This window comes from Zerene cesonia, chromosome 18 (genome assembly GCF_012273895.1).
Source record: "Zerene cesonia ecotype Mississippi chromosome 18, Zerene_cesonia_1.1, whole genome shotgun sequence".
NCBI classification, from domain to species: Eukaryota; Metazoa; Arthropoda; class Insecta; order Lepidoptera; family Pieridae; genus Zerene; species Zerene cesonia.
In genome coordinates, this window is record NC_052119.1 from 7,605,928 (window position 1) to 7,633,397 (window position 27,470).

General features: G+C 32.6%; 1 protein-coding gene across 1 annotated transcript in view; it reads left to right on the forward strand.

The window, feature by feature from the left end:
• The window catches only part of LOC119833890 (toll-like receptor 6), a 99,266-nt gene extending 72,177 nt beyond the window's left edge, over window positions 1-27,089 (forward strand). Inside the window, exon 2 of the mRNA XM_038358108.1 lies at window positions 26,900-27,089. The gene's annotated coding sequence lies outside the window, so the exon portion shown is untranslated. The remainder of the gene's footprint in view (window positions 1-26,899) is intronic.
• Window positions 27,090-27,470: the final 381 nt, after the last annotated feature.

Genomic DNA, 27,470 nt, shown 5'->3' on the forward strand with positions numbered 1-27,470 from the left:
ATTTAGTATATTTTTTGCTGCATTTATCACTCACAAAGTACAGATTAACACAATCTCTTGATATGGTAAAAATAACGCTAACGCATATTAAAATCTCTGTACAATCTATTTATCAATATTCATATTGCATAATGCAGTCATAAGACCTTTATAGAATATTAACTTCTATGAATTGTGGAAGTCGAGCACGCTTCGGCACGAATTGGGCCAGCTCGCACCGGGGAAGTACCACACCCCCACAGAAAACCGGCGTGAAATAATAGCTTGCCATTGTGTTTCGTACGGTGAGTGGGGGAGCCGGAGGCCTATTTCCTTCTCCTCGCCCTTCCCAGTCCATTCCTTCTTTCCGGTCATCAATCCTTTCCGTGTCCCTTATCCCGTAAAAGCGTGCAGTGCATTCTCAGAGGTCTGAACCTCTGCGAATGTCCATGGGCGGTGGTGATCGTTTACCATCAGGCGAACCACCAGCTCAGTTGCCCGCTATGACATAAAAAAATAAAGAATTCCAAGTGAAATACAATTCCAATAACTAATTAACTATGCGTTTCTATTTCATCACACAACTCGAATATCATATAATTCATATTATCTAGGCAACGAAACATCTTTATATTCATTTGAAACATTTGTTCAGTTTGTAGGAGCCACATTGGATTTCTATAGATTCTATTGAATTCTCTGTATTTTTATTTTAATTTAGCCTCGCTCGTCTCGCGTTATCCCGACACAATAATAACACCTTAGCCGAGATTTGGTTGCAAAAAATAATTGAGTAATTCCAAAAGGATACAGCGAATGTAAGAAGCTATTTCGCAGCAGAAAATTACGGTTCAGGGAATCAAATTCGTCGAGATGAAATGGAAGAATATGATCATACGTTCTTATGATATTAATGTGGAATGGTTTTAGGAAAGTCAAGCTTTTTGCTTCGATACAAAATCAATCATTGAAAGTAAGCACGAGGAAATCTACATACATATAGAACACTTTATCGTTTTTCTCCGACTTCAATAAAGGAGGAGGTGATCAATTCTAATCTATTTTATATGTATTTTGTGTTTGTTTCCTTAGAACTTTTTGGTGGGTGAATCGATTTTATGTTTCTTCTTCTATTTGAAAGATGGTGCTTGCCATTTGGTCCCATTTAATTTGGCTAGACCAAACTGGACAATTGAAGATGTTTTTTTTTTGTTTATAAATAGCTAATAATAGAAAAATTAGGGGCGGCGCATGCAACAATTTCATATTTTTTTTCAATTTCATAAGTTCTTAATTACTGTAAAATTACCAAAGAAGAAAGAGACCACAATATATAGGTATATATAGCAAAAATCTATTTTACTTTGTGCTACCGGCTGTCTTCGTCGTTATTAAAATACTAGAAACTTCCACTTAATAGCTTTTCCTGATATTAAAATTCAATCTATTCTACCCAACACTTATAATTGCTCGAGTTTCTTCAGTATTGTTCAATTTTTCATTCGCAGAATCTCCAATAAGACACGACAAAGCACAGTGCTATATTGCAACACAATTCGCTTGCAATAATAATCTGTCTATTACTAATAACTACTGTGCTAAATGAAATATTTTATACATTGTATACTCGCTTTATTACTCCACTAACGTAGTTTTATTAGTTATGTGCTGCGAATATCTCTGAAGGAAATTCTCTATGATATAAGTAACTTGCACTGGCGTGATACGTGCACCGTGCAGTTAGCAATAACCCTGAGTAAAACAGACGCTGATGCTAATATTATGAAGAGGCAAGCTTTTATTCTGTCAACATTAAACTACATTATTCCTATGTGAAAAGGTTAAAAGAATGCTACAAAATTTCGTATATTTACATCTTCGCATATCACTTAAAGAACTGAATATATTTTCTGAAGTTTCATATCTTATAAATAAGCCCATATTAGAATGATTTAGAAGATAAATTAACACAAACAAAACACGTATCGAATTAATAGTTGTACAATTCCATCCACTTATTGAATCCATTTTTATACCAAAATTAACTTTCAGGTACGTCAGTATCCTTAGTAAATCACCAAAATATAACTTCTCTCATAGATAACGATACAATTGCAAATTATAGGCGCGGGGAGCGCGTCCGACCGTTGTTTATCTTTAATCGCCCTCACTTTTTCGCCATTTCATCCCTTTTGGGCCGGTGTTCAAAAATTGGGGTACCGACCGTATCTTGGATAAAACGGCAGTTTGTGAAATAAAATACGGGTGAAACGTAATGTTTGTGCATTAATTAAAAACAGCAAGTCATTGTTTTTTTAATCAAGTCTAGAATATGGTTGGTATACTTTTTATGTCCTTACTTGTATTGATACATAGTTGGAACATATTTTTGATGATTTATCTTTCATTGTCCTCAAACATATCGATACACCTTAATACTGTGAGTTCTATGTTTTACATACAAGCAATACTTACTTCAGGATAAGACAACGTCTAGTAAATGAATATATATTATTATGAATATACAACTATTCGAATCTACTCAAGCTTTGTAGGTAAGCCAACTGACCGGCCTATAAGTAAACTGAATTATGTGAGGGCACACAGCTTTCTTAACCCTTGCTCGTGATTTCGCTTATCTCATCGACATGGGATTTAAATGGATCTAACCCACTGTTTATGTAAGATTTCTACTTATCTTATGTAGAGTTTGCGTATATTAGTTGGGGGTTTTGCTTGGAAGTTGTTTCTAGGTTCGTACATTTTGTATGAGAGTCATTATGGCTTGTATAAATGATATCGGGAATATAATATATGCCCATGACATGCCCATCATGTCATTGATACTTATGTTATGTGTATGATAAGTATTAATGTGTTTTAGAAGGGTAGTGACTTTTCATCGTATAAACAGGATCTCATATCGCGGAATTTATACTTATGTTACAGGAATTAATTTTTGTAATGTCAGTTGATAATACAATACGTTTATATGTTATATTCTAAACTCATAGCCAGTTAAAATTAATGTGTCGGTCAAAAACGCTTTTGTGAAATGTTTTATGTGACGGCTCATATATCACAGATAAGATTTCGTTGGATTTTTATTAGATATCCGAAACTATTACACATCTCATTAACAGTTTCCCAAAATATATGAAAAAGCATACACTTCCCAATCCATTCCTTTTTCCAGTCGTCAATTCTTTCCTTATCCATTACCCCTTAGAGCAATTCGCACATGCACGACCTCTGCGAATGTTCATGGGCGGTGGTGATCGTCTACCATCAGGCTAAACACCAGCTCAGTTGTCTGCTATGACATAAATTAAATAGAAGTATATACAAATAGATCGTAAGTACATGAAGTAAATGACTGCCATTTACACAAAATCCGGCGGGCATGAGATAAATACGTAAATATTGTATATAATTTTAATACAATTTATTTGGGTAAAAGTAACAAACATTCAGACATTACGAGAACAACTGTCCCAATTTTCGTGAACTTTTCGTTGGGAAACTTCCTAGGTTGTATATTGGGAAAATTACGGTGTAGTATTTATCACAGTATTTTCTAGACAAATGTTTGCGGAGGAATTTGTTAATAAAGGCCCGCAAGAATTTCGTTTAGTGTTATGATACGAAATAATTTTCATTGTGTGTACTCAAATATTTTTCTCATTTAAGTTATGCATATATCTTTGCTCAGCGATTTAGTTTTCATTTGCTATATTGAAGTGCAAATACAGTTTTGTTTATATTAAATAATTAAATATTAACAAGTTTAGTTATTCATATATTTATTTATTTTTCTTATTAATTTTTTGCCCGCGACTACGCCCGCGTAGTCGAAGGAACAGATAGATAGTCCGGGGTTTTCCCCAGTTAGTTCCAGTTTCCGAAAGACGTCCAGGATAAAAAACTATCGTATGTATCGTATTTCATCCAAATCGGTTCAGCCGTTCTTGAGTTATAATTAGGTTAACATCGTTTTCTGTTTATGTTATAACCCCCCTTTTTATACTGGAAAATATTTTGGTAATCATACAATAATAACTAATCTTTAGTTTGTGTACGTGTGTGTGTTAATCTTTAGTAAGTGTACTGTTATTTATCTATGTGTACGAGGCAGATTTTTCTACATTCAAAAATGATATTAATTGCTAAGGCCGGAGCCGGAGGACCGTATCCTTTTCCTTACCCCTGCCAGTCCTTCCCTTTATTCCCGCTATCAATCCTTTCTTTTTTCCTTTCTCCAGTAAAATTGGCAATCCATCTGCACAGGCATATGTCCTCTGCAAATGTTTATAGGCGGTGCTGGTCTCTTACCATCAGGTGACCCACCAGCACCAGCCAACCATTACATAAGAAAAAGTTAAATTTAACAGCCAACAATTTGACAATAATCTTTTGAATGTGCATTGACATGATCATTGAATAAATATGTTAAAAAATAATATTGAAACCGGATTATAGTCATTTACACGAGTACTTTTAATTAGTTGACAAACCATTGTGTGGGTGAAGCGTAGGCGACGGTAAAACATTATAAATTTTAACTCGATACGGATTTATATCGGAACCAACTAACCATACTTTATTATTTCTTTACTTAATTTATTACTGTAGATTTTTGTTAAGTATGGAAAGCAGTTATAGTGATTTATTGATTGACTAATAGTTCAATAGCTAATACATATGAGAGCATATTTGGATTGCAATTGTTCGGAAGAATACCAAATCACAAAACTATTAGCTAGTTATTATAACAACTGTATCATTTTAATTCGATTGCTGAGGAGGCATCACGGGCAACGAAGATGTTAGGAGTAGCCACGGTTCGGCGAAATAACGCAGGTTCGAATTCCGTCTCGCGATAAAAAAAAATCTGTCAAACTTCTCAAATATATTATGTTATACGCTATAGACTATGTTATATAGATCAAGTGATTTACGAAATTTTCACTATAATACACACATAAAAATATTTACTCTCTACGTATATAGTATCGATGGATTATCACGATCCTAATCAGAATATTTCTTTGTCATCGATCCTTGATAAGTGTACAAAGTTTTAATTAAGCTGTCCGTTTGAGTGGGTCAAGGTCGAGTCTAAGGTGCCGGTCACAGGTGAAGATAATAAAATCGTGTTTATATCCATCAAAGTCCAATCAGATCTGACATTAATAATTTGGCGTATACTATTGAAAAATTGTAAATAAGACTGTTATAGATGATTCGTCTCTTTTAAAATCGGTAAGTACCATATACAATGGACACACCTTTTTTGGGATATACCCCAAAATGGTGCCTGCATAACTACTCTTTTAAAACAATGAATCTAAAAGAAAGTATGATCCTTAATGAAGCACATCCTGTTAACAATAGAGCCATATCAAATATAAAGGAATTTAGGTTATTTCCTACAACTTTCATTGCAGTTGATCATAATAATGTGTAGCTGGTTTTGAAACTGATGCTTTACAGGCAATATCATACTGCCTGTAAAGCATATAATTATTATGTATACGTATTACCTATGTATAAAATTGACATGATTACTAAAGAACAACTACAGCTTCTTGACGGCTCTTCTGTGTAGAACTGCTTTCCAAAGTGCTTCTATAAGAAGTCTAATTGAATAAATGTTTGAATTTTAGTTTGAGGTTTGATAAAAGGCACATATTCTAATTACTACAATTCATTTAATTTAGGTTGTATTCAAGAATAATAAGAAACTCAAATATATATTGTAAATCTATTAAATATGTATTGCATGTCACCAATAGCCTCAGATCAGATGTCAGATGAGAACAGGAAGGGTTAATTATACATCTAGCACGTGCAAAGCAAGATAAAACTATAAAAAAGTTTCAGAACATTTGTACCGAGCGAGAAACATATCTTAAAATCATTTTCATCGGATCTTTTATTTTAAGGATACACTGTGCGATTTTAGCTTCCAAAACTATCAAACTTTATCGTAATAGCTGCGTTTTATATATTATACGTTTCACCCTTGCCAAAAAATATTTTTGTATATTTGTAACGGAGGATTTTCTTGATTGAAGATTTGCCTAGAAAAGTAAATAATGTTTCAGATGTATGCAGAGTCTATGCAGAAGATGTTTGTATAGACATAATCCCTAATATAAATAGTTTCCTTTGCTACTATCCTATTGATTACTGAGGAATGAGCATCTATGGAGTTTTATATCTAAGCATTTGTATTCCGCAGGGATTCAGTAATGGACCACGGATTAGTAACACCGAAATCATTTTAGTCTGTCTCCTGTAATGTATTGCCAATTGATCTTCTGTGGACTACGGTCATAGATTTTACTTAAGTATAATTTATATCTATTGTATTTACACCAAATGTAGGGTAAAATTCATATCATCCTTACTTCCTTGCTAATATTATAAATGCGAAAGTGTATGTTTGTATATTCTTTTTGGTAGACGTATTATTCTTAAATGTTAAATTATTTGTAACATAGAATCGGGCGACCAACCATCTCCTTTGCCAACAATCACATTAAAAATGACACCTTTATTGAATCTCACGAAACAAAATATAAAATACATATCCTCTAAATTTACACCAAAAAATAAATAAACTTATTACGCAATCAGTCAATGAAATGATATTTCTTTACCACATTATGAAATCTATATATCGATTACATTTATAATTATCGCAGAAAGTATCGGGGTCATTCTATTGAATACAAAGTCGATTATACGCAAGCCCGCAGCTCCATTGAGAGTCAAAGTATGCCAAATGATGCCATTAAGTCACCGCAAGGGACCGCGAGGACGATTGCTTTGTAGGGATATGCTTTTAGCGTTTATACTCCCACATACTATAATAAAACCACAATATTTGTACAATTTTAACTTTATTATAAGCTATTGTGTGTTTGTTATTATTGCGCTTGGTGTTACATTTAAATTTGCCTGAAAAATCTATATTTAGAAGTAAATTACAAGCTATATCGATATTGAACTCCCTGTGAATCAAGAAAAGTGGTACCGATAAAAATTTTCCGACGTACATTCTTTAATATCAATATACCTGAACCACTAAAATTTAGTTGAAAAATTATAAACACTAAATAAAGACTTCGCATAAAAAATGCATTTATAATTATATTATCTTACGAAACGTTTGGTGAGCGTACTTTAACACATTAATATGACATGATTAACGTGAAATTGTTTTACGACGGTAATTGATATTGTCCAACGGCGACACGAATATTTAATAAAAATTGACTCATAGACGCTTGTCGTTTTAATAACTATGAACTTGAAAAAAGTTTTGGAAAATATTAATAGAAAAATGTAATGTAGACAATCTTGATTGCTTTAAAACATTTGGCAGCGAAGGTAACGTAATGGCGAGTCTAGAACTTTCGGTTAATTCTTCTGCCTCTCTACATTTGATATTATCTTGAGATAGATATTTCCAGGAAATTGTCACAAATATTTAAACGGAACAAATTTTCATTAAAATTCAATAGTTTTGAAGTTTATTGAATTGAATGAACTTCGTTTTTCTATAGTTTTATTTCCAATATTGTTATATTATAAATACATTAATTTCTTTCTAATACGTGTTCGTATTAAATATCAAAGCACATCGTTTCATATTTTATTGGCAAAGCTAACAATACAACATCGAAATAAACACAATTAGAACTACATTATACAAATCTATTTACTGAAACAAGAGACGAAATATGTAACAATATTTGCCAACCCACATACCTAATTCAAACAAACAATTGTTATGACAGAACACTCTTACTACAAAATAAATAAAGCTCCGAATTAGCTAGTGTATCTATCATTATTAGTATATTTAATGCCACTTCACACTGACCGATAATCGCGAATAACGAAGCGCGTGAATTTGTTTTATATTTTACTGTTTAAAAGCATTTATATAGATAACTTGCATAAAATATTTAAATTGTCAGTTTGCTTAAGCTCTGTGTGTGAAATAATGAGTTTTTGTTAAAAGTTTGTACATCTATTTAAATGTTACGTATCTAAAATATTATATTAAGAATTAAACATGAAACGTGGTATAAACGCTTTAACGCTAACACAAAATTTTCTCAACAGTTGTACAACATAATTAACTAATTCATTTATATATAAATATAATTAAATAATAAATATTAAACCACAAAGCACAGCACACGTGATGGTATCCTACAGACCATCGGCACAAAAATCATATTCATAGGTTTGTGTGAAAGAGCTCTAAACTGGGGGCCACTAGTCACAGTTAAGCTTAAGCTGGTTACATCCCACCCTATATTTTGATGGGGGTTTATAGCGGGGGATCAAAAGTTTTCAACCCTGTACGAATCATGCTGAGTTATTTATGTTGTACGCATTTTAATGTACCTTCACTTTGATTAAAATACTATATTGTCTTATTTGTTTCCATCTGCCATTTCAGCTTATGAATGTAGATTAATTTAAGAACATGATTAATTCGAAATATGATAATTTTAATTGTAAGGTAACCAATTACATATAGGTAATGAATTTTATCAACAATATGGTAGTATTGCAATTGCAATTTAGTAAATAAAATCGGAATCACAATCACATATAAGACTTGATGAAGAACGTTTTGATATATCTACAATTTAACTTTTCAAAGACCTTTCAGAAGAATATGGCAACATTGAATTTCTTTCTCTTACACTGATTCATTATAAAAGAGATCAATCCAGGTTTACTACGAAGTGAAAGCAGTCTAAAAAAATTGTTCCTTATACTCATAGTTTGAAAGCATACTTAGTTCATTTCCTTTTTTTATGTCATAGTCAGCAATGGAGCTGGTGGGTCGCCTGATGGTAAGCGCTACCACCGCCCAATGCCCACCGCCAAATGTTCATTTGGAGAGGCGTAAGGTCAATTGCAGACCTTTTGCCTCTACAAATGGATTGCTGACTTTAATTGGGAAGGGATTAGGAAAGGATTGATGAGAGGAAGAAAGGAAAGGACTGGGAAGGGTAAGGAAAAGGATATGGGCCTCCGGCTCCTCCACTCACCGTACGAAACACAATAGCAAGCTATTATTTCACGCCGGTTTTCTGTGGGGGTGTGGTACTTCCCCGGTGCGAGCTGGCCCAATTCGTGTCGAAACGTGCTCGACTCCCACAATAAATACCTTATAGAATAAATAAAGAATGAAATAAAAACTTCAAATTACCCAAGCAAAATTATGAAAAACGCTATCCACAACTCACAATAATTCTCAATAACAGTAGGCTCCATATATACCTGTAATCCAACGAATACTGCAAAGCAATAAAAGTAACGTGTAGGCAAAGTCGTAATGGTAATAACAGGTGTAATTTATTTTCTCATTAACGTATAATTTTAATGATACTCCATACGCTCGTTGCAGTTTATGAGTGGCAATTTATGACGCTATGAAATATGCGACATTATCTGCGAAACTTTATGTTCTTAAAGTAAATAAGTGGAGATTGGACTTTCAGTAGCGTATTAAATGTTTAACACCTTTGAAAATATAGATTTAGAATTTCTCTAATGGATATATATTTTTGATTGTTTAAATATTGCGTCAATTATTATCAAATAAAAAAATATGAAGTCATTTTTATTCAATCAATGCCCTGGATCACTAAAGATCACTAACGTTTATCATGCTTTTTGAGTACTAATACCCAATAAAAGTAGTAAATAGCTAATTAAGCTAACCCTGATACTTTCTATAAGGTGATTTTTTTAGTAGATAGTCAAAATAGAATGTCACATTATCCACCATATTTGGCATGTGGGAGTCGAGCACACTTCGGCCAGAAATGCGCCGGGGAAGTACCACACCCCCACAAAATAGCATGAAATACAGTGGGTTTTTCGTACAGAGAGTGGGAGAGCACGTTTTCTTTTCCTCACCGGTCCCAGACCATTCCCTCTTTGCAGTCAATCTTCGTCGTCAATCTTTTCCTTTTCCTTTAAAAGCGGGATGCTCACCTCCAGAGGCACTACCTCTGCGAATGTTCATGGGTAGTGTTGATCGCTCAACATATAATATAATTAAAACTTATCTATTCAGTATAGATATTAACAAAATAACGCTTAACATCGACAGTTTCATAAAATAATGTGATATTTCTATTCAAAAAAATCCTTTAGCATGTTTAAAATCCATGCATCTGCTAAAGCCCAACTACATTCGAATCTAAGCGCATTTGTTCCCCATATTTACCAGTACCATTTATTTATACGAGCATTGTTTAATCATTGGGGTCGCTTTGATTTGTCGTATGTGACTGCGACATGTTTCACCGCACTGCAGTGTCATTATATTTTTTATGCCAGTTTTGGGGGCGCGAAAGTTTATTGCAATCTAATGTCAATGTTGTGTGATTCTTAATATTCTAAACACCATTTAGATATATTTGATAGGAACTGAATTTATCCTGTGGGTGAAGCGAATGAATATAAAATTATTTCTTTTTCAGTCATGGTATTATTATTACACGTTTTCAATGATTATTCATTGAAATTATGCCTAAATATTAGCCTTTCTATTAGAATTTAAACATGGTTAAAGTTTATTACTTCTTTGTGTGAAGCGATAAAAATCTTATTAATAAAATAATATATAGAAGAGATAATTTTAAATATTTAATTTTTCGCTTTATATTTAAATAATATAGACTAAGATTAGATGAGATATTTTGAGACTAGAAATGAAATTCTTTATCTGATTTTAAAAGAAAATAAACTAAATTTAAAAACTGCATTATCACGATAATTACAAAGCTCTCGTGTTTCCAAAACTAATTCCGTAAAATGTCTTACAAATTACTTTTTTTTGACGGACGCGTACGTTATTTATTCAGCTTTGGGTTAGTAAAAATAACCAGTCGACGAAACTGTACACTGAAATGATGCTAATTCCAACCGTGGTTTTGTTACAAATAGAATAGAAGCCAACACTTTTATAATGTTTCAGAAATCATTTGATTCGGCCTACATAAATCTTCATGGTGTAAGACGAGTATAGATGTGTCCATTGAATATTGCGGCACGTTTTTTTTACATAAAACCTAATTCAATTTATGTAATTATATAATAAACAAATGAATAAAATATTTATGGTGACACGTACAGTTTCTGTATACGAGTTATTTCTCGAATCGAATAAAATATTGATAGTTTTATGATTCATTCAATATAACGACTATATAAACGTATGAAAGGTAACATAAATACATAATACATAATACATTTTGTCATGTATCAGTAAAACACATCTAAGACACAGTTAAATTCTTATTCTACAACTTTTATGTTTACAATTTAGACTATAATTACGTCCATAGTCGTTCTTTATTTATTTTTCATCATTTATGTTGATATACTAGATACGCTATTGAAAATCGCCACATTAAAGGAAATCTCAATAAAACAGAGAACAATAACGCATACTTTATTATAACCTTGCTCTCATACAATGGAAACAACACTAGACAATGTATATAGCCCACTAATATAGCTAGTTATGGCACAATAAATTTATTAGGTCAGCTAACTTGAATTTGTAGCATTACGTGCACTATGACGTAATTGTCTAAGTTCGTAGATGAGAATGGACTGGTGTATTAATTAAAATGAACGATGCAATGAAGAGTTCTTAGTTATATTTGTATAATTTTAATATTTCAAATGTGTTGACTACAATTATTGAGCGGTTTACGTCTTAAATTTTGGAGATAAAATGCCAAATTAAAAATATATATACGTTAAAGATAAATAGATACTTTTTGATTTATGATTTCTTACTTTTTCCTATAATTTGTAATAACTTTAAAATAACTTAATTTTCATTCGTAAGAACTGTCACAATATTTTCCATTGAAACACTAACTGCTTGTCCAGATTTCACGCGCTGTGTCGGAATAAGATATTTTTTTTTTATAAAAGAAAGCGGACAAACGAACAAGTGAAGCGCCCATTATCGAGCGATCACCACTGCCCATGAGCCCTCACAAGAGTGAAGGTGTTGCCGGCCTTTTAAGGAAGAGGTAGATATTTTTTTTGAATTTATCCGGATTGTAAGTAAGTAAACAAAAAATAGTCAGTGTTCGTTGAAACGATTTTACAAATTGGACAATATAGTGCAAGTTGATGGCCCAATCCGCAACATTGCAAAAACTAAAGACATAATTCTCATATTAGAAATGTTTCCTGCTAAGCACATCCAAAAGTACAACAGAATCAAACAGTTACGTATCCCTCATAGTTATCATCTGTAAATTAACATAACCGCCCTATTATAAACCAGTTTGTCATGTTACATCACAATGACAGGTTCGCTCCGATGAGCTGGAATAAGCTCAAAGCTTTGAATATAACGTCACTATTGTCTGTTTACACATGCCTGATATCGATGCCTGTTAGTCAAATTAGTGGTAAGTTTACATATATATGGTCAGCAACGAAAGTGTCATAGTTACGTGTCATTTATCAAACTGATTTGTAGATTTAATATGATGTAATCTCTTTCAACGGTGATGTATAACTAATAAATTAAATTAGATTTGTTTTTCGCTCAATTTTGTTTGTAGACTATACACATATTTGTAGAAGAGTATTTATCGATATTCGTTGTAGATTGCATAAACAATTGTATAACGAGAACTACCTACACGAAGAAGGTCCAATCACTACATAATACAAAACAAAGTCGCTTTCCGCCATCTGCGGATGCGTATGCTTAGATCTTTACAACTACGCGACAGATTTTGACGTTTTCTTAATAGATTGAGTTATTCAAGACAAAGGTTTATATGCATGTATAATGTTTTATTTATTACACACGTGCGAAGCCGGGACGGGTCGCGTGTCATCTTTAAGAACGTCAGATGCCTTTTTTATATTGTGCATATGTTATTAAAATAAGTATTTTAGGATGATTAAAACTGACCGTTTAAAATTGAATGCCTTACTTGATTTATGAAATAAAAGTATATGTTGTAAGATTATGGCATCGAAAAATAATTTGTTACATTTAAAATTTCATAAACTTTAAATATAATACAAAACTTTGGATAAACTTCTACTATCTTACCTCTTTTCTTCAATTCTGTTTAAAAGTCTTTAAGGTCTGCAATGGACCTTCCATTGCAGACCTTAAAAACTACCAAACTAACTTACGCCTCTCCTAATGTTCATGGACGGTGGTAGCGCTTACCATCAGGCGTCCCACCAGCTCCATTGTCGACTGTAACATTAAAAAAAAAACATGTTATAATAAAAAAATCTATCACAAGCACAGTTAAAAAACAGCTCTAATAAGCTACCATATTTGCTATGTTCCATAAACCGTCGGACTATAATCAATCATAAACTGCATACATTGCCAATACACGAACTAAACGAGGGTGCATCAATAACTTCAATGTATCGATTATGCTAATTTTATTATCGAAATTTCATTCATCACGGTCGCATGTGGAGCTTTTTATTGAATCTTGCACATACTGCGAAGCAATAAAACTCTTTCGGTGGTTGATTTCGTCGGGTCATTTGTGCCTCACTTTGTTACAGAATATTTCGAAATATAGGGGTAAAATAACTAAGCAGTGATGTATTTTTGTTAGAAATTTCTTCAAAGACACTTTTCATCCGTCATCGAACCGATTTAGGTTATTGTTATTTTATTTGAAAGCTTGTGCCATCCGCGAGATTCCGTTTAAATTTGGTCTAATTCTATTTGAATGCAGTTTAGTTTTTTGTTAAAAATAACCAAATTATGTTTATATAGTTCTATACTAGATGATTAAAAAAGTGCGTGTAACGTTTTTTAACATTATAGAATGTTAAATGACAAAGAATAGGTTAGAGTATCACTGTATCGTATTTACAATAACATCAACTGTATTTACAGTGTAATGTATGTAAATTCTATTGCATGTTTTGCTTGCAAAATTATACCGCAATAAATGAACTTATTTGGTTCACTCTAATCTATATTATAGATATAAACCATAGTATTGAAAATTCTAGATTTCTTGAAACTCTGTACCTGAAATGGAACGGATGTTCTCAGAATATCAGCGTCATGTTCTCAGGTCCTCTCAATTATAGACTCAAGCGTTACCATAGCAACTACTATACCAAAGAGGAAATTGTATATTCGTGAGCATAATAGCATAATATTCTCACTAAACTGGGTGGTCTGTTCCTTCCGGAAGTGATACATAGCTCGTAATCATCTGTAAATTCACACATCTCCTCTACAGCTCACTTACCAGGAAATGACTTACCAAATTCATTAGGACTCATTGAATAAACGAACAAATGTGGATTCTGAATATTTTGTAAATAAGAAAGAAATTGTGAAAGTAATTTATTAAGCGGTATTTATTTCTGTTTTATCGTAGCGATGATTATAACTAATGAAGATATTAATATTGTTTCAATAATCTTAGAAAAAACATACGTTATCACATCAATATAAAATTCTTTAGTTTCTAGTTATGGGGGGAGTATTAATAAGTAAACTACATTATTATGTAGTTCATTTATTAGTACGTTGTATTATGTTTTATTAAACAATGTCAGTTTTATAATTTTTCCCTCCGCAATAATAGTTCTAGAGGCCTTTATAAAAGTGATTTAGCTTCATTCAACATTATTCTGATATCACATATCACAATAGACTAATATATTTCAGTCTAATTAAGGGATAACATACTGTTTTCCATTATGTATAGGGTATTTTTTTCACTAAGCTTGTTTTCAACTCAACACTACGTTTGTCAAGAACCAATAATATTACATGGATTATATTTGTAATCAAACACTCGAGCAAACTCAAAACTTGTATTATCTCATTATTGCGAAACAAAATTCCGAGCCACGTACAAGTTTAACCGACGCACACAAAATTATTCGCTTCCATTAGGGGAGAGTTCCCTTGGATTTTGATAAACAAACTTATATCGGAATTGAATAAACAAAATCGTAAATTTTACGTCGTGGTCTAGAGACGACTGGGAATTAATATTTTCGTTACTTTTATAGCTTATTTACTGTACTGCCTTGTTTGAGTTTATGGGTTTGGTTGTAATTTTATGTGTATGACAGTTTGATATAATTGCGCGTTTGCAAGGTACAAATAATACGAAATATCTCTTGTTTGGGAATATAGCGTGTACCTACAGTCAAAATTAACGCAAAACCACGTCTATTCATTTTTGTATCAAACATGTTAAGTAACATTTTATATCATATTCACCCATGTAGGGTGTCATATCGCTGGACTTTTTCGTCTTCCCCGTTTTCAATGAAATAAAATCTTAACATTTTAAATACTTGGATAAACATTATTGACTGCTCAAACGACTATTATCTCTTTATTTTAAGTCTATAGATACTAAAGGATACCGTTCGCCATGTATCAAAGGCCACTAAAGTATTATTTTATTTCACTTATAAAATATATCATACAGCAAACTTTACAGAAACTAATTAATTACCGCTGGAAAAAAGCAATATGAGTGATAATTAAATATATAATGGATCAGAACAATTCATTATTTCAATATAAATTGATAGAACGTGGAATGAATTGCTCATTTAGTTTCTATAAAACTTATATCCCATTTTTGTTACATTTAAGAATAAGCAAATAGTGAACAGATTTATCGACGAAAAATACAATCGAAAAAAGAAAAATCATAGTTTTATACAGTTTACAAAGATCATAAGAACCACCCCTATCTTATTAAGTTATCCGATTGTTTACCACAACAGCTCTGGTCAAGCAAAGGGTGATCCACCCCAGATATTAAAGAGGATATTAAATCTTACCTTTGTATCGGTTTTTTTTTCTTTTTAAACCGTTGATATTAAATTTGCTTTTAAAAAGAATGCTACTTCGTATTTTGAAATTGCTGTTTTCTTTCCGCTAGTTTCATATTATTGCGCCAGTGACTTATAATTATTTTACTGGACTGTCTGCGATGGTATCCTTCGTTCACTTAAAAGAGAATTAAATGACTATAATGAGTCAATTCAATTCAGGTATTATTGAAATAGATAAGCACCGCTGTTCATGTAGTATTTATTGTGTTAGAGTGTACTCACATTTAGACATAAACTTTTAACTCTTGAATTTTCCACCATTTTGTTTTTAGTAGTCTATTCAGTGATACCTATGTCTTTACTCGTGTGATCAAAGAAAGTAAACTGATGATGGAACACGGATGAAATTATTCTGAGTGATTCGTATCGTAATGGATTTCTGATGATATTTTACAGGGTTTAAAGTAGAGATCCCGGGAACCCCTCATTACCTGCGCCGAAGTAGGCCACCGTGAGGTTTTAGCCAGTAAGAGTCTGGCATAACCTTTGCTACTACCCCCGAAGTAGCAAGGTATCCATGAAGGATTTCCTCACGTTAAAAAAAAAAAAAGGGGTTTAAAGTAGTCTATATTTTACAGGGTTTAAAGTAGCCTATATCACTCTAGCCTCGAAACTGTCTTCAGACACAAAAATCAGAACATGAAATAATTTCATTGCGACGTTTAACAAACATACTTTCGAATTTATTATATCAATTAGGTTTTGATTACATATCACGTTTAATATTTACTTAATCCTTAAATACCTAAGACTGAACTGATTGGGTAATATTAATATTGACTTGTAAAGATATTGAAAGAGGCTTATATTTCTGTACCAAGATCGCACTTACGTATCATAATTCAAACGTGAAAATTTAAGTAACTCTTCAACCGTCATATTTCAAGTAACAAAGATGTAAAACCAAATTAACTAACGGACAAATGATGAAGATTAATTTATGCTCGATGTCACGGTCGAATTTCGAGGCCCGTCCCATAATCTGCCCATTACACCAATCATTAATCATAGTTTTAATAACAGTTTAACCCTGGCTGGATTAATATATCTTCATATTCATTCGGTGTGAATAGTGGTTTGCTTATCGAGCTTTAGTATTTAAATTCTTTGGTTTTAGGCGAGGATCTAGCGCTTAGCTGGCTTAGAGCATCTATTGATATAATATAGGTATTGATGGTCAGATATATGAATAGAAAATTATGTTAACACTTATGTTGACAAATTAATATTCAGTGTGTAGGTTTCTTCGCTTTTTGGTTCATTTTTTATTAGTGTTAAACGTGATATCAAACAAAAAGCTTTAAATACTTCTCTGAGTCTTCCAATAACCGACTTTAATTGCAATATGTACTTCTATTAATCAGCTTACAATTAAATTATCTATCAAATTATCAAGAATAGCACGTACATAGAAATAATATACACAACCACGGCTTTCATATTAATAATGCTTTAACCGAAGTGATGATCTCAACCGAATCAAACTTTTGAATCAAATACCAACTACATTCAAGCAGCGAGCTCTTTGACTACATTAAAACCACGTCCACCGCATCCGCGAATATCATTAGAATCGACTGCGACTGTTACATATGTAAAATCTAGCTTTTGTTGTTCACCCATTGCGCACAATTAAACGTGGCAAGATGAAATCATCTCGTATATCTCTTTGTATTCTTTACCAACGTTTGGGGTCGCGATAAATAATAATTGCGCGAACATTTGTTTATTTCAATGAATTAACTGTCACTTTTAAACGTAGGGTTGTACATATATTTAAGCGTGCCTCGTGTTACTAAACTCGGGGTGTATTTATTATAATATTTTGTTGCAAGCCACTATTTATGGCACGTTTTATGAATTATTTTTTATTAATGTCGAAAATGTAATGGTTATAGCGCATTGATGGGGTTGTAATGTATTTCCTTGTTTATGTTTCTCACGGGTTTTAGTTGTATGCGCATTAGATTCGTTTTATGAGATTATTGTCATAGTCGGATTTTGTGTATTTATATATATATGTTTATTCAGTAAGCGTTTACGTAATATACCATTTGTTTAACTTAATAAGACAAAGGCACAAAATTTTTAACGTAGTTCTTAAACTATGGGATATGAAATTATGCTCTGGTAGGATTTCATAAGGACAATGTTTGACGCCTTAATTAATCTTTAGAGTATGGACGATAAATGCTACTTGAGTGAAAGTTTGTTTCTTTGGATGTTTGTTCGTCAATCACGCTGAAACTATTGAATGGATTTTGATGCAATTTCGAATAGAGACTGGATAAGAGCTGACTTGGGTGATTAGATAGATAAATATCCCAATTAAATACTCCTTTGGATAAAACAGGAATCTTGACGTCCGGGCGGTACGAGCGTCTAGTACTAAATAAACATAAAAAAAAACAATTAAAGCATTTACACAAGAATGTAGAATAACCAATGGCCGAGAAAGCAATGAAATAATGTTACCCGCTGACAAAACATGTACCCAAATTGCTGGTTCTGCCAAATTACACATCGAAACTAGTAACATTAAAAGGGAATGTAAATCGTTTGACAATGTCCCAATAACCTCACGCCGGGGAGAACTAAAATTATCGGTTTGGCCCGAGGCTATTTAAGGGAATTCTATACGTTAATAAGCTGTGTCGATTGTCGTATGAATTTTATAACGCTTTATCGCCATATGGTGGTCTATAGAAATTTTGGCAATTATTTCTTGTTATTGTTATTGGACGAATTTATTGGTCGCCTTGGAACTTATTAGTGATAGTAATTTTTTATGTTACGACGTGATTTTGCCGTATAAAATACAAGTTTTTAGTGTAGGATTTACTGAGAAATTTTAATGGAAATTATTAATACATTCCAGTACTTGCGAAAACACGTTTTTGATCAAATTAAAATACTTTAAGAAAGCTTTAAATGTATTTTTTCCGCACGCGTAGTTGCAATCTTAACAATTAATTTTAAATATAGAAACACGAAGCTTCAATAATGCAATTTTAAATATCTTACTTTCTACAACATTAACTTCAAAGTCCTGTTTCGATTAATAGTTTTACTAGTCCTGTTTAGCCTTATTATCTACTAGCTGCGCTCCGCGGTTTCAACCGATAAAGTCCGTATCCCGTAAGAATATCGGGATAAAAAGTTGCCTATATATTATTCCAGTTGTCCAGCTGTCTACGTACCAAATTTCATTGCAATCGGCTCAGTAGTTTTTGCGTGAAAGAGTAACAAACACACACACATCCTTACAAAACTTTCTCATTTATAATATTAGTAGGATTTGTAAACAGTCTTATTTTTTGCATTTATTAATATTCCGTCCTGCAAAATCATTCGGTTGATCTCAGTACATCAAATCGCAAGTAAAGGCGACGTGTGAGCCAGCGCTAGTGCGGCCCCACGCACGCTCACCCTCGTGTTTCATTAAATACGTTTCCGCATATCACGCACTATGTCATTTCCTAACTAGGCATGTGGCTAGTTAAATTATCGATATCGATGTTTTCAGTCAGTCAGTTGTTTGGGTAGTATTGCTAAAATATCTGCTAGTTTTGACGTGACAACGTCTTAAATTAGGTTGCGGCTCGGAGTCACTCATGAAAAAGTGTAACGCCCGGTAACGTTACGATGAGTCACCGAACTATGATCGGTCCGCCGCGCGCGCAGCACTAGAGAATTAGGCGCATTGAATCGGCGCGTGCTTGTGTCTCTGTCTCTGTCTTTTTAGTAAACAAAATTTCCTTAGTTAAAATTTGTGCAATTCTTATTTTCATTCAATTCCTTGTTCCTATTGTGCAATTTAATAATATTCATATCAATAAATATTCTACCGAGAAAAAGACGTTGTCACGTAAAATCTTCGCCCGTAAAACCGACTTTACAGGCAACCATTTTTTTAAACTTTATAAAATTTAAGACTTGATTTGACAGTGTTATGAAAGGGCTTACTTTGAATTTAAGATCCTTAGTATAGACGCCAATTGTCGATATTAAGATAATAGAAAACTACGAAAAATATCGGTAATATGCATCAATATAGAAACTCAAAAGTTTATAAAATTATATACAATTCAGCGGCCACCGTGCGCCGCGGTTTTTATGTGCATTAATTGTAAATTACGATATAGCCTTCTGATAAATTTAGAGCACTACAATCCTATCGAATATTTTTTTTTTTTTTTGCAAGAAACCAATTGATGAAAATATTGTATAACTTAATAAAATATAAATCAACCCAATCATTTTCATAACCAACCAACATACTTTCTGAATAGCATAGCAAGATTTAAACAGCATAAATAAGAAAAATATTATATTCTGCGATGTCGATAATATCAATTGGACATCACTAGTGTAACAGCTATGGGAAGGTATTTGCGGATTGAATCAAATCCACTGAATTGTAATATTATACGGTTAAAACTTTGATCATAATAATATGTTTTAATTAGTAGGGGTTCAATCGAAAAGTGAATGTATCGAAAAATAAATGTACAATTTTATGTTTGACATAGGTATCTTATTCAAAATTTATTCGTTAAAATATTGATAAATACTACATGCATTTAATAACAACATTTCGAAACCAAATTAACGGTTAATGTAAAGAACAATTTATGTAATCACAACTCGCATAGTTCTCAGTAACAATTTTGATATAACCGAAAATAATAATGGCCGCTTAAGAAAACAAACAGTTTCATATTAAACGTAAAATAACGTACATATTTGTGGTAAACTCAACTATAATAATTATTCCCACGCAACGATAAATAGCTTAACATTTTAGTAAACAACCCAAAATCATGCATTTCATATTGATAGCGTGCTCGTGTACATTATTATATTTAATTGAAACATCCAAGCTATCAACAACGATCGATGAAAAAGATCTGGTTTTACTTTAGTTCTTTATTAATTATTTATTTTTATTCAATTTCAAGTGACACAGGCTCATTTTGTTAGAAACAATAACAATAATATTTTGACATCAATTTGAAATGTTAAGCTTTCCTTATTTATATAATACTAGCTTTTCGCCCGCGGCTTCGCCCGCGTAGAATTCGCTTATATCGCGCGACATGGTAAGGAATATTTTCTTCAAATTCAAAAGTATGGTTTGTTCTTTCCCACGTTTAGTTCCATCTTCATACCAAGTTTCATCAAAATCGGTTTGACAATAACGAACTTTCATACAAACTTTCATCCCCTCTTTTAACCCTTTCTACCCTTTTTTCGCAATAAAAAGTATCCTATGTCCTTTCCTAAGTTCAGTTCTATCTTCATACCAAATTTTATCAAAATCGGTTCAGTGGTTTAGGCGTGAAAGCGTAACAGACAGACAGACAGACAGAGTTACTTTCGCATTTATGATATTAGTAGGGACTAGTAGGGACTAGCTGCGCAACGCGGTTTCACCCGCGTCAGTCCGTATCCCGTAGGAATATCGGGATAAAAAGTTGCCTATGTGTTATTCCAGTTGTTCAGCTATCTAAATTTCATTGCAATTGGTTCAGTAGTTATTGTGTGAAAGAGTAACAAACATATACACATTATTACAAACTTTCGCATTTATGATATTAGTAGGATTGAATTAACAAATATTTGAATTAATTCGATGAAATTGCAAAGTACTATTTATGATCTTGTAACCTTTTTAATTTATTCATTAATTGTAATCAGCACAGAACTTTAAAGTTAATACCATATAAATACAATAATATCTCCAACCTATAAAAGAACGCGATGATGAAACAAACAATCTCTGAAGCTATTCCAATAACCAACACAAAAAAACCCGTGCTGAGTCAACACCACCGGGATACCTTCATTATCCAACCCGTTGCCATGGGGACCATCGACGCCCAAACAATATTATCATCCCTCTATCAAATTCGTACTATTAGTAAGGGCTGATTGGATTTTACAATGCTTTTACGGTAACTAAATTGGCAGTTACACGCATTGGGAAATGTTTAAAGTTCTGTTCCCAGCCACTTTTATTGCTGTTATTGATTTATTAATTTGTTACTATTCAATTTGATCAGTTTTTAGTGTAATAAGTTGTAGTAGCAGGCTTGCATATATCATTTAATGTACAATATAAAGCTTATTAATAAATGGGAGTCTATTGAGTCACTGACTATCTTTTTACCTATGAACTTACCAGCATCAATACTGTTTCAAACAAAACATATCACACTTCACTAATATTTTAAATGGGAAAGTCTGTTTGTTTGGATGTTTTTCCGCCAATCAAGCTGGAACTAATGAACGGTTTTTGATGAAATTTGGTATACACACTTGGGTGATAGGATACTTTTATCCCGATTAAATGCCACATAGATACCACCTAAATACCGGATAAAACAGGAATGAACCGGGACGAGCATCTAGTATCTAATACATAGAACAAAAAATGCACAATCGACATAAACACAAAGCATCACATAATAAATTCAAATATACAAAACAAACTCGCGTATCGCCACAATGCTACTCCATTCGTTTTTTTAACAAAATTCTCTTCGCAACAAAACATTTCCTACAGAATACACGCTTAATAATCCACACATACAGAACAGGAAAAGAACAAATAAATCTCAAAGCCAAAACATCAAACAGCCTTTTGTAAATAGAGGGGCTGCCGAATTTATAACATAAGCCTTAATATGCAGACAGAGTCACGTAACAGACAACTAAATGTTAATCAAAACACACACGACCACCAAAGGTGTTCATTTCCGAACGCTAAATCAATTTTATTTAACAAAAGCCACCGTACATCCGGAAACGTTGTGAAACCAACTTACCACTTTGGGACCGGCCCTTGGTTTGTCTAACATAGTATTTCTTATGAACACAGTCAAACAAATTATTTGGCCATCGCGCTTAATGTCTTATATGCCTTTGGTATTAGTACTTTGTAATTCAAATTGAAGTTACATATTAGCGGGAGTTCATTAAAACATTAACGGTAGATGTGAAAGCTAATAAGTCCCTTCAATTGTATAATAAAACTACTGATAAATAGGTTGATTTGATATTCAACACTAATATTGTTGTCACTTCACTATTTAAATATGGATATATTATCTATAAATAAAACAATGGAGACTTCAAATAATGACTATAATAATATGGTCCACATAAAATAACGCTTCAAAGAGCGCTCAATCCCTGTAACTGTTTAAGCGGTGATCCTATATCTATTTATTGTTTTTATAATTTCTGCTCTTAAAAAAGAAACGGCATCTACGTCTAATATTCTCTCCTCCGCACATAATTACATTATTTACACTTCAAATTACATAAAATTAATGTTTCGATTACCTTTTTATTGGTATTATTGAATCAACATAACGAATTATAAAAATATTTCGAGAATATCATTTGGTTATAAAGATTTTATGAGCGTTTCATGATTTTATATGTGCAATCTGTATTAACACTTTAATGTTGATTCTTTGTGATTATCACTTCGACACGGGTGAAGTCTAATCAAGTTTTACATGTATTTAAATATTATTTTTTGAGTGCAATAAATCTGACGTGTGGGTATAGCATTTGTGTTCTACAAATTAGTGTCGTAAATCGTGTGGGATTTTTATTACAGCAATCACTGTAGATGTAGATGAATACTTTCTTTGGAATCTTTGGCACCCAAATATTAATCTCATATTGGAAATAATATGACACTTTAATTTTTATCATGAAGTCAAAATAAGTGAGATTTCAGATATTAGTTTCTATGAAGAAGATAGCGAAATAGCTGTCGCGATAATCGTCAATGAAGAGACTCGTCACTGTGAAATTTGAACTAGATAAGTAAATTCTCAAAGAGAATAAATTATTTGTATAGACACATCATACATTATATGAGATGTTATATGAAATATAGTTTTCCCCACAATCGTTGTAACGCAAAATTTTCTTGTATTACGGTCAGTAAGACAAGGGTACACCCATAATATTAGTAACAGTTCAAATAAAGACAATAACCAGATGACTAATCCCATAATAAATGACTTCAGAACTCAAAACGAGTATCGAGTTTGCCATACAAACGAATACATTCTTTCACAATAAGACTTCCATTTGACCGGCCATGTTTACTCAGTCAATTCCCGCCTTGTGCCACCGCAGGAGCTACCTACGTTTTATGACTACCTGGTAACCAAATATTATGTTCGAGTGCTTGCTAACAAACCTACGTTAGTTTAGCTTTACCTATTTTATGGAGGGTATCGTATTTTACGGTGATAGAGGAGGGTATGCCATGGCTTTTAAAGTACCTTTCAATATGGTTTCTCTTGGCTCAATGTTAAACTATTTAGCTCTATATGAGCTTTGAGTTTCTGATATAATCAATAGGAATAACACATTTGAAAATATATTGCTACCATATGACAAAACGCGATTTATCTCGTATTTTCCCTTTCTTTAAAAGTTTAATTTTTTCCACTCTCAAACTGTTTAAATAGGCATATCCCTTAAACCGAATACGTCCTATATTCTCTGTATTAATTATTTATGTGTATAAATAGTTTCAGCAGATATGCTGCACGGTTAAAAATTATACGTTTCATAAAGCTGAAACTTTTTCTATAAATAAAATAAAGCAATAAACAAGCACCAGTTAAACAATTTCGTTCATAATCCCCTTGGACTTAGTACTAAAAGAAATAACCAATCACATACCAATTAAAACTTAACAGTTCCAAGTTAATAATCTTGACGCCTTTTTTCCAATAAGTAAGTGTTAAGTGAACTAGTTGAAGTTTAACAAAGTTGTTGATACAAGTTATACAAGTGTATCAGGTAGACAATTCAAACTGCATAGTCTGCTGGTAATTGGTTGTTATGATAGTTCTGTTAATTTGTTGAAACCCAACATAAGGTGTTCATTTAGGAAATGATAAATGTCGACGAATCTAATGACAATACATAATTTTTATGTGGTATTACTATCATGGAAATGTATTCAAAAATTAAGCAAATAAAGATCCAAATCGCATTAATTATTCTTATCATACAGATTTTTCAATAATTGAATCTTCAATCAACAAAACATCGTTACTCGTCATTTATACTTACAAATTACTTCTTATGAGTATAAGGAAAACTTGTGAAAAAAGATCATAACCATTCCACACACAGCAAACCGTAACGTATATATTCCAGGCTATATACGATCCACTCATTAAAATCGATCACATTCATCACATACATTTATTTGCCCAGTACAAATTTAATGCCTATAAAATTCCGCATCCAACCCCTAGGATTCTTAATAGCTCACAACAACTTGGCAACAATTTCAATTGAATGCTAATTACGTAAGTTCTGAATGTTTAATTACTTGATTCTAAAATTACAGTCCCTGCATAAGCATTTACATTTAATTGCTTTGATAACTGCGAAAACTTTGGCTAAGCTGTATCATTTTGGTCTCCAATTGCTAGCAATAGTTTAATTGCTACTTCGTTATAGAGCACTTAAAACTATTTATATTAGGATGTTATGCATATAATAATGTTCTATTTAAGAATGTTACTATATACATAACCCACATTTTAGTAAATTTATAGAAAAAACAGATGTTTTACATCAACATTTCTGTCTATTTTTCTGTACCATCTCTTCCAGTAATCCATGTATTTCGATACATTATTTTAGATAAGTAAAAACGCGAACATCCAGGTAATTTCATACATAAACTTACTCTCTATAGCATAGCAAGCAGAATCAAATATTAAAATAACGCTATCTCACTTTCCTACAGTTCAACATTTGTATTAAAAAGCTCTCGTACGAGCATAATATTATTATTCCTCGCAGGCCCTTAGAGCTTACGGTGAGCTATTACTCATCTTTCAGAGGTTCGTTTTTATGGCTGTATGTGAAAAATGCCAGAATTTTCATCCGGATCTCAAAGTGGCTGGATTAATTCAGGAGGCACTTATATCAAATTGGATTTCGAGCGACTGCCACTCGCGTCTCGTCGGTTTCCTTTTGACCGTCCGCCTCGCCTCTATTGGCTCGTCTTCAACAATTATGTATCGCTTGATCTTTGAGCGCTGATTGCGAAGAAAATGTTACGAGAATCGGTAATCAAAGCCGATTCCATATTTTTTAAATGTTTATTCGATTTGGGATTCGCCAATCTTGTAGTATAAAATATGAGAATGGCTCGATCAATTCGGCAATTTATTTAGGATTTTTATAAGGCATAAGGAAGGATCTGATGGAGCAAAAAAATGTACCACGAGTAAAGCAGAGGCAGACCGCTGGTATCCAATAGAGAACAATTGGTTTCTAAATCATTAGGTCAAACCTCGAACAACGGTTACAATAAAATGTGTAGAACCCGATCAATTTAACAAAAAAAACAGAACATTGGGAACTGCTACAGCTTTTTAAAACATTGCTATTTGTCCGATAACAAAAACGTAACCTAGTTGTAGTTTGTAGAGAATCCGCAGCAAATAGTGTTCATTAAACGCTAACTACGTAATAAACTTTCTAAACAGACTTCAGACTGAACATTACCAGCGTTGTTCTGCGTCCAATTAAAGTTTACATTCAACGGTTGACTCCAACATTAGCTCAATGCTTAAATGGTAATCGAAGTATTTACAATTTACATGACTTTGGCTGGATCTTTGCTAGAATATGGTATAATGAAATATGTTGAACTGATATTAAAGTATAACAGCATCAATTGCACTCATTATTCATAGTTGTAAATTTTAAATACAACATTTATTTATAAGATTCACTCGGAAATACATCGCCTAATAAGACTTACCTATGGGTTACGATTATATTTAATTAAATGTTTTTTTCCAGTGGAAGCCTTCCCACTTCTTCGGCCTTTCACTGTGAAAATAGCCTAATAAAGTCACGTGTAATAAGCAAGTAATTATAAGCTTATTAAAAGTGTCTGTCTTTGTTACAGCGCCTCCACGGAACGCGCTGCGTACACCTGGCTGCCAGACACCAGGATAGAGTTCTCCTCGCCGTACAGTCGCCGTCAGAGCTCCAACTCCACGGTCTACGAGAGTGACTGATGGTGCGACTCCTTCGACCAGCTCGAAGAAGCATTGTTATAGACTTTTGTGCGCAACTATACATCGATATGGATCTAGCTTAGCTGTATATACGTTAGATAAGTTTGTTGAAAATTAATGTAACGTGATGAATGTTTGTTTGGTTATTTGCTATTAGACATTGGGTTTACAATAGAGGTTGTATAAGTCTGTCTGATTCACAATATCGAAAACATTTAGGCTTACTGATGTTTATTATAGTCACTCAGGAATATAATGTAAAAATATAATTTCCAAATAAATGATAAAAGTATCGTCAGGCAGGCTGTTAACTATATATTAACAACCAATTGTACGATACACCTCCCATAATGCTTATTTGTAAAGTACTTCAGTACCAATCTTCAAAATTATGTATAAAACTAACACATTCTAACGTTAGTTCTATTAAGTAAGAAAATTTCAACAGATGTTAAAAAT